The following is an 18,525-nucleotide window of genomic DNA, read 5'->3' as shown; positions in this document are numbered from 1 at the left end:
GCGAGACCCTGCCTCAAAAAAAAAAAAAAAAAAAAAAAAAAAAAAAAAAAAAAAAAAAAAAAAAACTACCAACTAAGAAAAGATCACAACCTGATAGATTCACTATTGAGTTTTACCCGAACTTCAGAAAAGAACTGATGCTGCTGGAGATTTAGCTCAGTGGTTCTGGCGCCTGTTTTGCAAGTGCAAGGACCTGAGTTTGATCCCAGGCACCAAAAAAACAAAAGAAAAGAAAAGAACTGATGCCAATACTCATCGAACTCTTCTACAGAATTGAAAGGGAAAAAATGCTCTCAAACTCCATCTACTGAGACGATTATTCTGATACCAAAACTAGACAAGAACTCAACAAAAACAACAAAACTATAGGCTGATATCCTTGGTGAATACAGATGCAAAAATCCTTAATAAGAAACTTTCAAACAGAATTCAATGAATTATTAAAAGGATCACACATCATAAGAAAGTCTGCTTCATCTCAGAGATACAAAAATGGTACAATGTATGAAATTAAATAATGTAATACACCGCATAAACAGAATCAATGGTAAAAATCACATGATCGATTTCATTAGATGCAGAAAATGCCTTTGACAAAATCCAACATCCTTCGTGATTTAAAAAAAATGCTAATGAAAATAGGTATAGAAGAATCTTGTCTCAAACTGGTAACAGACATACATGACAAACCTACCACCAACATCATATCAAATGGGGAAAAATACTGAACGCATTACCTCTAAAATCAGGAATGAGACAAGGGCATCCATTCTCATGACTCTCTGAAATGTGCAATTTGAAATTTTAGTAAGAGCAACCAGGCAAGAGAAAGAAATCAAAGGGATATGAATTGGAAAAGAAGTCAAATATCCAACTATCTTTATTTGCACATGTTATGATTCTTTAGATAGAAAAACAAAACAAACAATAAAAAACCTGCACAAGACCACTAGAGCTAATAAACAGATTAAGCAAAAGTAGTAGATTACAAAATCAACACTTAAAACTCAATAGTATTCCTGGTCCCGCCACCTGCCTCGCAAGCTCACAGGCCTCAGTTTGATGAGAAACAATCTCATTCATAATAGCTTTCAAAAAAAAAAAAAAGAATTAAATACCTAAGAAGTAAGCTAAGCAAGGAGATGAAAAAGTTCTATAATGGAAACTACAGCACTCTGACAAAAGAGATTGGAGTAAACATCAGAAAATGGAAGGACAACCCGATTACAGATAAGTAAAATCATACTGTTAAAATGGCCACATTACCAAAAACTGTGTATAAGGGGTAATAAAAATATGTGGTAAATGTTTACATTTTTAAAATTTATTATTGTAAAATATACATCCACCTATGTGACTTTTGGCTCTCTGACAACACCAAAATAGCCATGAATGTAAGGTTTTTGTTTTTGTTTTTGTTTTTGGTACCAGAGATCAACCCCAGGACCTTGTGCTTGGAGTCAGGCAGTGGAATCACTGAGGAGGTAAGTATTTTGAATTGATTCAGGACATCAAGAGAGCAACACAGAACAACTAAAGAACTCAGGTACAGATTTAATGCAATTCTTATTAAAATTACTGACAACAATTTAAAATTAAAATGCCAACAACATTCTTTAAAGAACTAGAAAAAAGTTATAACATTTATTTAGAACCAGAAGAGACCCAGAATAGCTAAAGTAATCCTCAGCAAAAGCACAAAAAGGAAAGTGTCACAAACCCAGGTTTCATGAAGCTATAAACAAAAACACCATGGTACTGATACAAAAATAATCATATAGACCAATGAATTGAATAGAAGACACAGAAACAAGGCCATGCACTTTCAGCCATCTGATCTTTTATGAAGGAGACAAAAAACATATATGGTTCTAAAAAGATAACCTCTTTAATAGATAACCTTTTTAATAAATAGTGCTGGGAAAGTCGGTTATCCATGTGCAGAAATATGAAGTGAGACCCATACCTCTCACCCAGCACTGAAATAAAATCAAAATCTAATTTGATATTGCTGGAAGGTAACATAGGGGATACACTTGAATCCACAGGCACAGGGAAGGATTTCCTGAATAGATCTCCAAGAACATAAGGAATAATACCAAGAATCACTAAACAGGATTTTGTTAAACTAAAAAGCTTCTGTATAGCAAAGCAATCAAGAGTGAAGACACAACCTACAGAATGAGAAAAGTTTTCTGTCAGCTATTCTTCTGGTGGGGGACTAATATCTAAAATGTATAAAGAATTCAAAAAATTAAAACTTTAGAAAACAAAGAATCCAAAAATTGTTCAAATAAAATGAGTAGACACTTCTCAAAAGAAGTACAAATGGCCAATAAGCACATGAAAAAATGTTCAGCATCTTTAGTCATTAGGGAAATGTAAATTAAAATAATCTTACATTCCATCTAATTTGAATCAGAATAGCTATTATCAAGAAGACAAAAAAACAAACAAACAAATGCTGTTGAGAATGTGGGAAACAGGAACACTTCTACATTCTACACTGTTGGTAGAAATGTCAACTAGTGTAACCATTATAGAAATCAGCATGGGAATTCCTAAAAAAAAAAAAAACAAAACTAAAACAGAAATTCCATTTGACACAGCCCTACCTTTCCTGTGTATATTCCCAGAAAGTAAGCATCAAACTATAGCCATACATGTGCACTAAAATTCATAATAGCTAGGCTTGAAAAAGTCTAGATACTCACCAATAAACAAAAAAATATCTGATACATACATATATATATATATATATACATATATGAATTTTATTCAGACATAAAGAAAAATAAATCCTAGTCATTTTCAGGAAATGTATGGATCTTGAGTGCATAATGTTAAGTAAAATAAGTCATATACAGAAAGTTAAATATTGCATGGTTTCTCTTCTATGAGAAATCTAAAACATAAATAAAAGAGTACAATCAAAAGGAGATGGCAGGAAATGGGCAGACTTTTTAGAGATGGGGAAGGGCATCAAAGAAAGAGGGTAAGGAAAGGTTGGTATAGGGGTTCAAAAGGTTCAAAAGTGGTCATGACATGATGTATATGAACCAATTACTCAAAAGGAATGTCATGTTATATATCTTAAACACTTGCCAATGAAAAAACAAATTCATTTTTGGTCACATATTCACTTTAAATTCTTGGAAATTGCAAAAGCAGAATTCTTAAGGTCATGGACTTAAGGTGAAAATCAGCACTAATTCTATATAGCAATTCTATATAATTTCCACATCATTTTCTGGCAAGTATAAAAGAAAACGAGGCTAATCTTGAATCCATCTCATAAATTAAATATGCTGTTAACAGTACATTTTCAAAGTTACATTAGACTTTTCCCCTTATATATGGCAGCGTTGATGTGGGAACGTGAAACCCTCTATTGTCATGTTTGAGTCATCTACAGCAAAGTAGTCCCTGTAGCATTCAGAATTACATACAGAGCAAAATACATTGACTACATTTTATTGCCCACTGCTTACTTCATTCAACCTTTTGGACACCTTTTGGTCTCAAAGTTTTAGCTGCTGTCTTCTACCATTGAAACAGGAATCTTCTATGGTTACTGAACTAGCTCATACCAATACTGGTATGATCTGAGATTGTTTTCCAGTAAACTCTACTTATATGGCTCAGTTGTTTTGTTTTTTATATTTTAGCTTGTTTTCAAAATATCTTATTATGTTTATGTGAAAAAGCTGCCTTTTATTTTTTGTAAAATGAACTATTATATATTCTTTGATATCTTATTTCTTCTAGATAGATACAAGGTTGTTGCGATAACTACTATGTTCAGTTTTCACTAGGTTGGGATAGAACCACTCATCTGTGATTGCTCAGATTACTTACTATAGGAATTCTGAGTGTGATTCCTCAATTCCTGCCAACTGTTCCTGGGAGGGGAAATTTTTGGCGCCTCACTATGAGACCACCAAACCTGTTTAAAACATGTTGAAAGTTTCCCTGTAAAATTACAAGTGTATACAGATCAACTTTCTGCCAAAAATCCCAAATTGCCAATCTGCAGGGCTTCCTGTCCTCCTAAAGGGAAAATTTGTGCTCCTACTAACTTTCTAACCCATGTGCTAAAACAACAATTGCCACCCAAGTCCCACAAATTCAGCCCTTATACTTCTCTTCTTGCTTTCTCACATACAATCCTTCAAAAAGAAAACAAAGCAAAAGTCCCTCCTATACCTATAACCTCTCTCCACCGGACAGGTGGCATTTCTCCTTCATCTATAATCCCAAATGATGTTTTTCTTTCTCTCCCACTAAAACTAATTTCAGTATTTCTCTCAAAAGATACTTTACTTACGTTTTTGTGTAATTTGGAGACTTATTCAGTTTTCCTAAAACAAAAGTAAACTGAAACCTACTTTTAAATAAAGTTCTTTTTCCTATCAGAGTTTCAAAAATCTTGGACCCTTATCTTATCCAGAGCATGTCATTAAATTTTGTTCATGTTCTAAACTCAGTAAGCAACAGAAAAATAAATACAAAATAGATTTAGTTGCATTGCAAAAAAAGCAGTCGTTATTTCTACTAATTTTGTTTACTAGAAATTATAGAAATGATGTAAAATATCTTTATGCTTATTATATGCATATACTTTAGAAAAACTGAAAAGAGATTCTTAACTAATACACATGTATTTTATATTTTAAAATACAGATCAAGAGAACCACATGGTTACTTGTCATGAAACTCTCAAACAATATGAACTAAATCTTGAAACTTTATACAAAAACTTTCCTTTTTCAGAGTTTATTGTCACCTTTAGTTGACTATCAGAACTGTATTTTTTCCAAAAATAGACTGATAGATGTTCTCATGACAAAGTATTTTTATTTCTCCAATAGTAAACCACCCTTCTCAGTAATTTAGGTATAGAAGAGGCTTCAATTTGGAAAAAATAATGACCCCTCAAAAAAAATCTATTTAACAAAATTAACAGTGAAAAACTAGAAGTTTTCTTACTAATATCAAGAAAATGGCAAAGATGTTCCCTATCAATACTTTCAACATTCTCCCCAACCCCAGGAAGGATAGCCACGCCCTCTCCTGCCAGGTGCCATCGCTCCAATGCCAGGAAGGTAGCACACTCCTGAACCCCCACAACTCCCCCACCCCATACTCTCAGACTCCTGATTGTGCCAGTCTTTGGACTCAGTCTGCAGAGGCAGAAGTGGTCATAAAGGGTATTTTTCTGAGTTCCCAACTTTGAACATCTTTAAAGAAAGGGCGTGGGAAACCTGTAGTAAAACAGTGTGGAGTTCAACCATTCAGGAGGTCAGAGAACTCAATCTGGGCCTTGCAGCCTGAGGTCAGTCTGCGTCATGGAGTTCTGCCATCAGCTAGCTGAGATCAGGGGTCTTGGTTCTACACATGGCTGCACATGTTGTATATAATGACAGCAGAGATATAGTCTGAAAGAGGCCCTTCAAATCCTTTTTTTTCTTTCTTTTCCTCATTCCACTCTGCAAATTCTTTCTCTTTTCTGTCCTCTTTCTCCAACTCAGTCTCTTGCTCCACTATATTATCCCTCATCTCCCTTTCTGTTTCTGCTCCTGCCCTAACTCAGATTTCTTCTTTTATCATTGTTTCTCTTTTCTTTGTGTTCTTTTCTTCTGTCATTCTACCTCACACAGGGGTCAGTGGTTTCAAGGGAAAGTGAGCCCCTATTACTGTTAAAGGGATATATTCTTGTCCTTGTACTTCTACTCTGCCCCTTTCAAATTTAACAGTTTCCTGAATCTTGTGTGGTCATTCTATGTCCTCTGGCTTCACTTGAAACCTTCTCCAATTCTTTTACTTATCTACTCCTCTCGTCCTAGCTCTGTCTGAGTCCCCATCCTAAATGATAAATATAGTACATTGAAAAGTTTGTTCACTGCAGACATGTTTTGGACTGCTTCTTGATTTCAATTTAATTCACATGGTTTAAGGGTGACAGACTAGGGACGACCACAAGTGGTCAGTTTCCAAGATGTGCTTGATCATATTGTGTTGCTCATTGTATCAGTTGGGATAAAGAATTGTGGTTGATTAGATGAGCTGTTATGAAGTTAAATGATGTTATGAAGATGTGAATGTCTGTGGGTCTCTAGGGCGCAACTATATCAGGAAGATTTGGGTGATAACCCAGAGATTAAACCAAGGACCGCCCAACAACAAAAATAAAAATGAGAAAACACTTAAGCAAAACACAAAGACAGACTTCCAGTTCACTAACGGCAAACAGTAGGGCAAATGACGATGAAAAGGCTGATAGTGAAACACCAGGACACCCTAAACTCATAGCACAGGAAGTAACAAAACAGATCAATCAGGCTCTAGAAAAATTCAAAACAGAAATAATTTCCCAAATAACCACAGAGATGGTGAGCAAAATGAAAGTCATGATTCGAGACTCTAGAGCAGAAACTGACAAAAAAATAGATGAGGTCAGGACTACGATAGAAGCCATAAAGGCCCAGCATAAGAAAGAAATGGAAACAATAAAACGCCCAACACAGGAAAAAAATGGAATCCATAAAACAGATTCAAACAGATATCCAGGAGATTAAACACTCCATTGAAAGTGTACGCAACAGAATAAAAGAATGCAAAGACAGAATCTCAGATATAGAAGATAAGATTGCAGTGAGTGACCGTGAAAAGCGAGGTCTCTTAAAAACAATAGGGGATCATGATAAATCAATCCAACAACTCCTAAATGATGCAAAGAGGAATAATATAAGATTGATAGGAATCTATAAAGTAGCAGGAGAAAATACAAATGACTTAAAAAAGCTGTTCACAGAATTAATGACAGAAAACTTCCCAAACAGAGGGGAAGAATTTGACATTCAGATAAAGTGAGGCATATAGGACCCCAATGAGCCACAACCAAAAAAAATCTATACCTAGACATATAATAATCAAGATCCCAGAAACCCAACAGAAGATCAAAATACTACAAGCAGTAAGAGAAAAGACACAAATCACATGCAAAGGAAAGCCCATCAGAATCACAGCAGACTTTTCAACACATACCCTTATGTCAAGGACTGCCTGGAGTGAGGTATTTCAAGTACTAAAAGAAAACAACCTCCAACCTAGACTGATGTATCCTGCAAAACTCTCTTTCAAAATGGATGGGAAAATAAGACACTTCCACAACAAAGAACACCTGAGAAACTACATGAATACCAAACCAACACTACAAGCAATTCTAAACAATATCTTTGAAAAACACAAAGAAGGTAACAACACCATGAGGCCCAACAGAGCAAATCAAATAGGAAAGGCAAGAAACTAAAAGGAGAAGGCGAAAAAGTAAAAAGAGTCAACAAAAGGACAACAACATGACAATAATAAGTCAGTACATATCAGTTATAACCATCAATGTCAATGGCCTCAACTCACCAATCAGGAGAAATAGACTGGCAGAATGGAATAAGAAGCAAAATCCAACAATATGTTGTATACAAGAAACACAATTAATGCAAAAAGAAACCCATAGACTGAAAGTGAAAAGATGGAAAACAATTCTCCATGTGACAGGAGTCCAGAAAAAGCAGGGGTAGCAATCTTATTCACAGAAAAAGTAAATTTCAAACCAAAACTGATTAAAAGAGACAAAGAAGGCCACTACATCCTTGTAAAGGGAACAATTCAAGAGGGAGAGATGACAATCATAAACATATATGCACCAAATACTAATGCCCCCACCTATATAAAAGAAATATTAAGAAACATGAAAAACCAAATAAGCACTAATACAATTGTAGTGGGGGATCTAAATACCCCACTTTCACAAATAGACAGATCATCTAGGCAAAAAGTCAACAATGAAATACTGGAACTAAACCAAGCTTTTGAAAGCATGGACTTAAGAGATGTTTATAGAGTGTAAAACTTTTAATGAGTGAGTTTAAAGTTATTTAATTTTCTCAGAAATATAGCACCATTTGGAAAAAACTGGTGTTATGAAGAATGTAAATGCACTGTTTTTATTTTTATTTTATGTAATTTAAATTGACTTTCCCACTCTTTAAATTGAAACTGTTAAGCTGAATAAAAAGTTAAGCTGCAAATTGCTAACTTCGCTACATAATAAGGAACATATACATGTTTACAAAGAGCTGAAAGATTTGCATGTGCATTGTGCATTTGTAAGAAACTTCTAATTGCAGAAAACCCATGCCAGCTCAAAGTTTAGGTGTACACATTTACCCAATTGACCATTTTTAGAATAACTACTGCACAGATTGACAACAGGTCATTTTTCTCTCTTTTTTTTGCAACCCCTTTTTTTTTTCTCCCTACCCCACCCCCAATTTATGAAAAGTTTCTATGGACTGAAAAAAGCCCCAGGCTGAAAGGACTGGACAGCGTTGATTGACATGGGGAATGGAGTTAGTAGACTATGTGTATTGGCAGCAAAGGCCACAGCCCAGTGTGTGGTTTAATGACCAGCACACAGGGCAAAAGCATTTTGGACAATGTTTGTTTTCCTGACTTGCACTTACAAATAAGGTCTATGGGAGTAGCATGGAAAACGTTTGCTATTTTTCCCTTTTTAAAAAAATTTGCTTTTGTTTAAAATTCAATCGCCTTAACTACTGTAAACATAGCCTATTTTTGTGCTTCAAATACTGAATGGAAAACTCCATTGTGTGTTGCTGGACTATTTTAGAAATATTTGGTCAAATGTGAGTTAATTTGGCTGTAATGGCATTTAAAACAACAAAAAAAGCTGTAAAACTGGCCTTAGAGCATTACCTTTAGTTACTTGAAGAGTTTCTACTTTTTTTAAATACAGTTTATGTTAAAATAATTTTTATTAATTTAGAGAAGACAATCAATGTCTGTGAGAAAAACAGACTTTTCTCTTTTTTTTGGATTTTCTTTTTGTGGTCACTGTGAGTACTGCATCTTCCTCTTATTAGTTTCCCATTCTTCCTTTGTTCTAAAACTTAGACTGACATCTAGCTTTAACAATCATAGTATGTGTCCATTTTCCTATGAATACATATATATTGAGGATATACTCCTAAGTGAAATAAATAAGTCACACATGTGTAAATACCAAATAGTTTCTCTGGTGTGAAAAACTATAATAGTACATAAGATCCTAATGAGATAACTGACAATGTGAAATAGGAAGAAAAGGTCTAAAGATGTAGGGGAAAGTGGGAATGGTAGGGGAAAGGGAATAAGGGAAAAGAAAAAAATAGGAGAAAATGAAAAAATGGAAGTAAAGTGTTTGTAAATGGAGAGGGGGTGAAGGGAGGGCAGGGACAAAGGGAAAAAATGAGAACCATGACCTGTCATGTAAAGGTACAAGATCCCAATAATGAATGTAACTGTACTGTATACCTAAAATGTACCAATAAACTCAATGAGGAAAAAAAATACGTTCAATATTATACTGGAAGTTCTACCTACTGCAATAAAACAACACCAAAAAAAGGAAATAACAGGTATACAGATTGGGAAATAAGAAATAAAACTATGTTGTTCATAAATAACATGACCACCTATCTAGAAAATATGAAATAACTGACAAGAAATAAACAAAACACACTGGAATTAATAACCAAGTATAACAAAGTTGAAGCATACAAGATTAATATTCAAAAGTCAATTGCTGTCCTATGTACTAGTAACTAACAGATGAAATTTGAAATAAAAAGATAATACCATTTACATTAGCTCTTCAAAATTACTTAGATATAATTCTAACAAAATACATACAATATCAATAAAAGAAAAAATTCTGGTGAAAAATTTAAAAACTAAATAAAAATTGAGTGATAGTCTATGTTAATGGATAAGAAGACTCAACATTATCTAGAGATCAGTTCTTCCCAATTTGATTGATAGATAATTTTTACTTAATAAACAACCCAGAAGGTTATTTATTATCAACAAATTCTAACATTTATATGGACAGTCAAATTATCTAATAGTCAACATAATATTATATTGAAGCAGTCCTCTCAACTTGGTAGGAGTACTAACAACATCCAACTTCAAGATTTACTATAAAGCTTAGTAACCAGGACAGTCTTGCTCAGAAAAATAGACAAAGTGAACAGAAAGAGACCTCAGAAAGAGACCCACAGAAATAACAGTCAATAGATCTTTGAAAATGAAAAAGGCAATACAATGAGGAATAGACAGTCTTTTCAAAATATGGTGCTAGAACAATTACATATCTACATAACAAAAAAAGAAAAGAATTCTAGACATAGACCTTAAATCCTACACAAAATTTAACTCAAAATGGGTCACAGATTTAGGTGTAAAATGCAAACACACAAACTTCTAGAAGATACCAAAGGAGAATATCCAGACCACCTTGGGTTTGATGATGACTATTTAGATACCATACCAAAAGCCTAATTCATGAAATCAAACTTTGTTGAAAGTAAAAATTTGCTCTGCTAAATATATCAAGAGAATGAAAAGACAAGCCATACATATTTGCAAAAGACATCTGAGAAAAAAAATGTTGCTCAACCTATATAAGGGATCCACAAATCTCACCAACAAGAGGACAAAAATCCAAACCTTAAGAGACACCTCACCAAAGAAGGTACACAGATGACTCTACCTCATATGCAATTAAGGAATTACAAATTAAAACAAGATAACACTGTATCTTTATTAGAATGGCCAAAATCCAGAGCACTAACAACACCAAATAATAGTGAAGATGTGGAGCAATGGTAATTAATACTCATTTGTTGCCAGTGGAAAAGCAAAATGGTAGTCAATCTGGAACAATGTGGTTGTTTTTTGCAAAATTAAACATATTCTTATAATATAACTCAGTAGTCATGCTCCTTAATTTTTACCCGGAGTTGCAGCAAATTTTTGTTCACACAAAACCCTTTACATGGATATTTACAGAAGCTTTATGAACATTTCCCAAAACCAGTAAACACCAAGTTGTCTTTCAGTAGATGAACAGATAAGCTGTAGTAAATGAGCTATCAAACATGAAAAGACATGAAATTTAATATATTTCTTTCTTTCTTTTCTTTTTATTTTATTTTATTTTTGTACCCAGGATCCAACTCAGGACCTTGGACTTATTAAGCAGGTGGCAGCAGCACTGAGCTGAATCCCTGGCCCCCTAATATATTTCTTACTAAATGAAAAAACTCAATCTTAAAAGATACTGTAAGATTCTAACTAACCTGACATTCTGAAAAAGACAGAAATATGGGGGCAGTAAAAAAGGCGATAGCTGCCAGAGGTTTGTAGGGAAGGAGAGAAGATGGATAGAATAAGTGAAGCATAGAGGATTTTTAAAGCAGTGAAACAATTCTGTAAACAATGAAGATGCACATATATCATTACACACTTGCCAAAATCCACAGAATGCACAAGATAGAGTGGATCTATTATAAACTATAGGCTTAGGGTAATAATGATATGTCTGTATAGGTTCATCAGTTGTAAAAAATTTACCACTCTAGTGAGGACTGCTGATAATATGAAAAGCTATGTATGTATTGGGGCAGGAAGTACATAGCCTATCTCTGTACATGCCTGTTAATACTGTAGTGAACCTAAAACTGCTCTACAAAAATTAAAACTTTAAAAATACTTGAACTACATCACTCTCTTTTTTCCTTTCCTCTAGAAAGTCCACTTTTCTAATTTTCCTACATTCTTCTTTGTCATATTGAGACTAATTCTAAAAGACAGTAGTAGCAAAGGTGATAACAATTTATGATCATCACAGTACTTCTATCCAAAGTTTGAATAAATCAATGAACAATGGTTATTCTTTTTACTCCTAAAATTATGTGAATGTGATGACTAAAATGAAATCATTATGCAGAAATGATTTTTCTGTCATAATTAGCTGTTACTCATCCATCTCCTGACTATACAGTACCTTCCTCATGGCAGGAAATGTGTCTTGTCTTTGTGTCTATAATTATACACTGTAGGACACTGTGGGCAACGTTCAGAAGGTGTTTGCAGAATATAACTCAGCTAGACAAAACAGTGTATTTCACAGGTCAAAGGGAAAGCCCTAAGAAAGCAAGTACTAGTTTAGCTTCCTCTCCACATTAATCAGCACCTGTTAAATACATATAACTGATAGTGAATCATCTCCTGTTTGGGTTAAGAGAACATTAACAGTGTACATAGATTTAGGAGAGTGGGGAAAATGGTAGAAAGAGGATATTGAAGATACTAAATACAGACTTAGCAATCTTCACATTTTCACCACCATCTCTCAGAAAGTCTATTTGCCTGAAACTGAGGAGGAACCAAATGGAAGTAATGACAGGCCATACCTGACCATAAATAATAGTGAACAGTACTGCTTTCCATGATTTGAAAACTTTTTGCTTAAAATTGTTACATATAAAAAGCTTCAGGGGATTTGTTGATTGAACTATTACTTTCAATATAGACTCTCACAATCTAATTTATTTGAGGTGGAAAAAATCCTGACCAATACATGGAAAAAAATTAATAAATACCAAAGAAATTATACTCTACTGTCGAATACATCAGGTAAAGCATTTTATTCCCCTTCCATACAATGATGAAAATGAGGTCTTTTCTTCTACCAGTCAATTGCGAGAATCTCTTACTCCCACATCTGACATGATAAAAGTTATGCAATTTACATATTTGCTCTATTGGTTCAGTAATATATATGGTATTTCCATGAGGTCTATTTGCCTTAGGAAATTCCTACAGGACAAGCACGGCCTTTGTCTAATTTGCTTTTTAGAATGTAGTACCACATGCAAATAGATTCATAATATATATTGATGTTTCTGATATTGAGCTCATGAACCATGAAATAAAAGCAGGAAAATGATTATTAAAAAGAATAAATGAATCACAAGATGTATCTAGATCACTTTGCACCAGGATGGGCTTCAGAAAGCCTGAATTCCTGGTCTTGATGTATATTGATTATTTACGTTCTCATAGATTGTTCAGCCTCAGTTTACTCATCGATAAAGACAGTGGTATTGGATGGGTGATCTCTATTCTGGAGACCTAATATTTTCTTTTCTTTTTTTCTTTTCTCTTTTATTTTGGGTATCCCACCCATACATTAGCCTGACCTTTAGTTACTTATAAATTTTTGTGTATCTCTGAAAATTCTTGGAAAATGACTGCTCTTTCCTGACAGTAAGTTTAGCACGAGCCTATAAACCAGGAGTCCTAAGTTTCAGGCTCTGGGCCAAGTTTCAGGCGCCTGCAGGTGACCTTGTTACAGGATCTGAAATAACCATTCAGATCCATACCACCCTTCTGAGATAAAAAGATCTAGGATTCATTAAGAATGGGGGCCAAAACTACCATGTACAATCATAGGGTTAATTCCTGAAGAGCCTTTTTTGTTCCTTGTCCTTAGTTACCACAGTGGGTTCAGATCATCTTCCTCCCTCCTCCAACTCTCCCTCATCAGTAGGCAACACAAACATACATATTCCCTTGAGGCTCATTTCCATCTGCCTATACTGTGTATTTCCCTTTCCCCATTGGAGTCATTTAAGAGTTTCTCTCCTAAAACCTATCAATACTTATTTACAATTTAGATTTGCTTCCTCTGAGATGATAATTTTCTATTAATTCTCTTGAAAGGCTTTCAGGATAATTTCTAAGTATAAAGGGCCCTATTGGTTCACTTATGAATACTCTCTTTTGACTTATTAATAAATACTATTTTTACTGGGAAAAAGAAGTTAAAAGAGATGAAAGTTCTGTTTGGGATTTTACCGCTGACTCATGGTGTGACCTTGGGAAGGTCAGCCTCTTTCTTAGATGTACTCTATATATTTAGATCTCTAAGACCATGGCACAGCTACTAAGGATGTGTTTCTATGTTTTCCTCCCCCGCATAAACATCCACAGCAACTAGCTAGGCTGTTGATTTTCATTTAAACACCTACAACATGCCTTTTGAGAGCTAACATTATAGACATGAGATTTTAAGTCTGACATCTCAGAGTCTAGAACAGGAAATGAAAGTTAATAGAATCAAAGTTCTATGAGGAGTGAATTATAGATGCCCTACTTAGGACTCTGAAAGTGAGGTAAACCCAATCCATAATCTCAAGCTGTGTCACCCTTTACTGTAATGACTACAAAAATTGAAGTCTCAACCTTTGGAAATTTCCCATTGCCTCCTATTAACCGAATAATTTAAATCCTAGGAACCTCTCCTTAAATAATAATGGATTCTTCATCTGCAGTACTATCACAGACTTGTTTATAATAATGAAAAAAATATAAAAACCAAAAGATCAAATGAGATGGGTTTAGCACGATATATTGAAAAAAGTATAAAGATGCTAAAAATGATGTGGCAAAATACATTTAATGACATAGGATGTTTCAGACAGATTTTAACTGAAAAAAATTAAGTTTATAAGAGTTCTATAAAAATTATAGCTGTGTACACTCAGAGAAAGAACTAAAAAAGATGTCAAAGTTGTTCATTGTATTTTCTTAGGTGACATTTTTTTTTTATCCTATTACTGGGAATGGAATCCAGATCCTTCACCCTAATGTACATCCCTCCCACTCATAATTTCTATTATACTGCTTTACTATTTCCTATGTCTTAAATTTTCCCCACTAGACCACTAGAGTTGAATTTGTTTTGTGAGAAAGAAAAAAAAGTAAAAAGTTAAATAACTAAGAAATGAAGACAGTTCCTTGGCAAAACAATAGTCAAGGAATACAGATCAAACTATGCATAATAATAACATAAAGTATAATATCAAAGTGACTGAAGAATACCAGTGTCAAAACAATAGGATTCTCAGATTCTCACATACTCTTTGTGTAAGAAGAGACCTGTCACTTCATACATAGTTACTCTGTTCTCATTCTTTTAAGATTCTGTGTCAGGTGATTATGTGCTATTAGCCAGATAGCAAAAAATGAATAATGGATCACTAATAATGGTTATTAACCAGTTTTCTTTGATTACTTTTTTAAGTTTAGTAGGCTTGAAATAAATAAAAAAATACAAGAAAGACAAATATTCCTCTGAAATGAGAGTGAGAATGTAAACTTCACTTATCCCTTCCTCTCTTTTAATGTGACTGGTTTGTCCTAGAGTATGGGTGAAAATATCACCGACTCTCTTCTACATTTTCATATAAACCCACAACAGAAAAGATTTTACTGAAGAAATATTCATTATTCGATGAAACAAGAATCTATCACTCCAGGAGTGACTCTCTCACCCTAGGATTCAGAACCTTCCACTGTCAAGCCTTTGAGTAGTGACTGGGAGAGGAAAACCTAAATGTTTCACCTGGGAGTGAGACCTAACTGTTGCTTTGGAGGTATACTTGACATAACTGAACTAGTCCATCACAATTTCTTAGGAATTATTGCAATGTATATATTTTTTCTTACTGACATATAAATTTATGCTTATTTTCATTAAGCCAAAAATCTGTACTAGTGAATGCTTATTCTTATGCTCATCCCTTCATCTATGATAGTAAAAAAGAAGAAAATGTATATACCTAGAACATTTTCTGGAAAATTTAATGCTGAGCATCAAAGTCTAAATTAAAACACAAAATCTAGCTTATAGCTTAGTTAAGAAAATCCATTTTGGTATTTTTCCTGCCCTATGCTTGACTGACTCTCTATATTAGAACCACTCTTCAGCAAGCCCTAGACATACAAACAAGATGAAAGTTATTGAATTCCAATAATGCGGTCTAAAATCTACCCTCATTGCCCTTTTCCAGAGGCTCCTCTGGGAAATAAAGATGCATCAGAATAACATATCTGACCACCAAGTGAAGCAACAATCCATTATTAATACCCCAATGACACACCAAAATGGAGAATGAAGAGTCCATTAAAATAATCCTATAACACTAATGCAGCCTCCTCAAAGGACATTATACTTTATTTCTGAAATCAATTACCAGTTAAGAAACAAATTCTGTTTCAATGCAATTTTCAAATCCCCAGATTAATTTTACCTATAAGTCATTTTTAAACTCATTGTTTATTTAGATTGACTATAAACTTAGTGAGGAATAACTTTCTCTTCTCTGACTCACAGAGAACTCTGTTGGGCTTCCAAGAGAAAGAAGTACACAAAAGGAAAAGCAGGACCAATAAATGAGCCCTAAGCAAGCACAAACATCAAGTGAAGCTCAGGTTATTCCTTGCAATATTTAATGCATGATTGATAAACTCCTCACCATAGCACCCTAAATCCTAATGACTATTCTACCACTCCTTCCTAATGGCAGACAGAAACATCTTATGACTGTCTAGTAAAAGTCCAAAGTATATTAATAGCAAGGTAAATAGTGAAGAAATAAAAAAGGGACAATTCAGCCAGAAGTAGAGAAAATATGAGTAAGAAAAGACTACATGAGAAATTTACAAGGATAAATAATTTTAATTATTTCTCTAATAACTCCAAAAGAGGCTGGTGATGGAGGGGATTGCAAGTCGCTTACAAGTAGTAGAGTGTACTATTAAAATTAATTTTAAGGGCCAGAGATTAGCTCAGTGACACTGCTGCCTGCCTTGCAAGTACAAGGTCCTGAGTTCGATCTCCAGTACCGCAAAAAAAAAAAATAATAATAATAATAATTTTAAAAAGCAGAACGGAAAAAGATAAAAGAGACACAAGTGAAATAGTTACTGCAAGTGAGCACTGAGTTTAACTCTGGGAAATATGTGTGACCAGAAGTGGGTGGCTGAAGAAAATGTGCTGGTAGGAGAGAGACACAAAGGGATTATCAATAGTTAATACAGATGCTACAGGAGATCATCTCTGGAAGCCGAGTGAAATAAAGGAACACCTAAACAAAGAAGATCTTGCGTCTTTAGAATTACATGGTACTTTTGCGACAACAATTTTTTTCCCTCATTGAGTTTATTGGTACATTTTAGGTATACAGTACATTTTCATTCATCATTGGGATCTTGTACCTTTACATGATAGGTCTTGGTTCTCATTTTTCCCCCTTGTCCCTGCCCTCCCTTCACCCCTACTCCCCTCCACCTTTACAAACACTTCATTTCCACTTTTTCATTTTCTCATATTTTTTTCTTTTCCCTTATTAGCTTTCCCCTACCCTTCCCACTTTCCCTATACCTTTAGCCCCTTTCTTGCTATTTCACATTGTCTATTATATAATCATTAGGATCTTACAGCAATTTAGACTTTGAATGGAAAGCAGCAGCAAGGTTTGACAAAGAAAGGCAGATGTAGAGAAGTCTAGTCAGCCTACGGCTAAACCCAATAATCAGAGAGAAAGCACAGAATACAGAGGAAATTCTTAAGGAAAATTTATCTCTGAAGCTAGCAAAAAGTGGACTCTATAGTATGTATACCAATATATTTCTAGGGAATAGGATTGTAAGCAAATGTTTTCATATATATGCTACACTTGATCTTAGCCAAAAGGCCGAGAAGCGATTCATATATATGTTTATAAATGTTGGTAAGTATATGTATGTTTACTATAAAGGACATGGAGCAACCTTAAAAAAAAGAGCATGGAGCAATCTTCATCAATAATAATCTAGTAGATTGTACTTGCTTGTTTGTTCTCCAGCACATACACAAAGATATGGCATAGTAAAAATATAAGTTGATGAGAAATGCACCATAGCAGAGAGATACCATGCATTGAGCTGGGGCAGAAGGAGAGGAAAATAACACAAAGGCTTTTGGGTAAGGGCCCTGGAATCCAGTAACAGCTAGTCACAGATCCTCCTTTAATCTTCCCACAAAGATATTATACCCAATTCCTTGCTCATGAAACCAACCCAAAAACTGCCTTTAAATGTAGCCAGAATACAGTTTGTCTTTCAAACTGTGGGAGGTCAGCTGCATGGAAGGGTAACAGCCAAGGTTTGTGGAATGACAGAGATTTCCGGGAGAGGCAACTTCAATAGGAATAAAAAAGTGTCATGTAACATACAGCCCATGTAAATAGACACCAAGGCTGGAATGACCAGCCCCCTAGAAGGATTATAAACAGCTAACAGAGTCACAGTCTCATCAGCAGAACTCTATTTCCTTTAAAGCCAGACCAAGTCTAGAAGTTTTGGTTGCTATGGTCACCAAAGGACAGGAAGTACCCTAACCTACCCCAAGAAGAAGGAAGGTGTCCTGGAGGTACTTTATCTCTTGTATAAGAACTCGATGAGACATAGGACAGAAGAGTGTCATTTTTAACTGTGTATTATCCACTCCACTTGTGAAGGCAAGGGTGATTCACACAGCATACTTACATACCACACAAATGATCAATGGGGTGATTTTAAAAAAGCTTTTCTAGAAACATGTTTTGCAAAAGAAATAACATGAATTCACTGCAAAACAGAAAATATAAGGCAAAAATTAATAATAGATCATGACTATTTTTTTACCCTTTATCTCTAGGGCCCCAAACAATGGCTGGCTAGAACTCAGTAAAGAATCACTGAATGAAAAGTAATTAGCTAAATCTTCAAAAATTGCATTATTCATACAAA

General features: G+C 34.4%; 1 protein-coding gene and 1 non-coding gene across 9 annotated transcripts in view; both read right to left on the bottom strand.

Moving 5' to 3' along the window:
- The window catches only part of Akap6 (A-kinase anchoring protein 6), a 577,020-nt gene that overhangs the window by 288,627 nt on the left and 269,868 nt on the right, over positions 1–18,525 (bottom strand). The gene's annotated exons all lie outside the window — the stretch shown is intronic.
- Positions 17,263–17,462, bottom strand: LOC117286675. The gene has a single exon (XR_004517818.1). It is a non-coding gene; the product is annotated as a U2 spliceosomal RNA (small nuclear RNA).

The sequence above is a fragment of the Fukomys damarensis genome, unplaced genomic scaffold (assembly GCF_012274545.1).
Source record: "Fukomys damarensis isolate Sample0158 unplaced genomic scaffold, DMR_v1.0_HiC HiC_scaffold_17, whole genome shotgun sequence".
Taxonomy (NCBI): Eukaryota; Metazoa; Chordata; class Mammalia; order Rodentia; family Bathyergidae; genus Fukomys; species Fukomys damarensis.
This window is presented reverse-complemented; position numbering and strand designations above follow the sequence as displayed.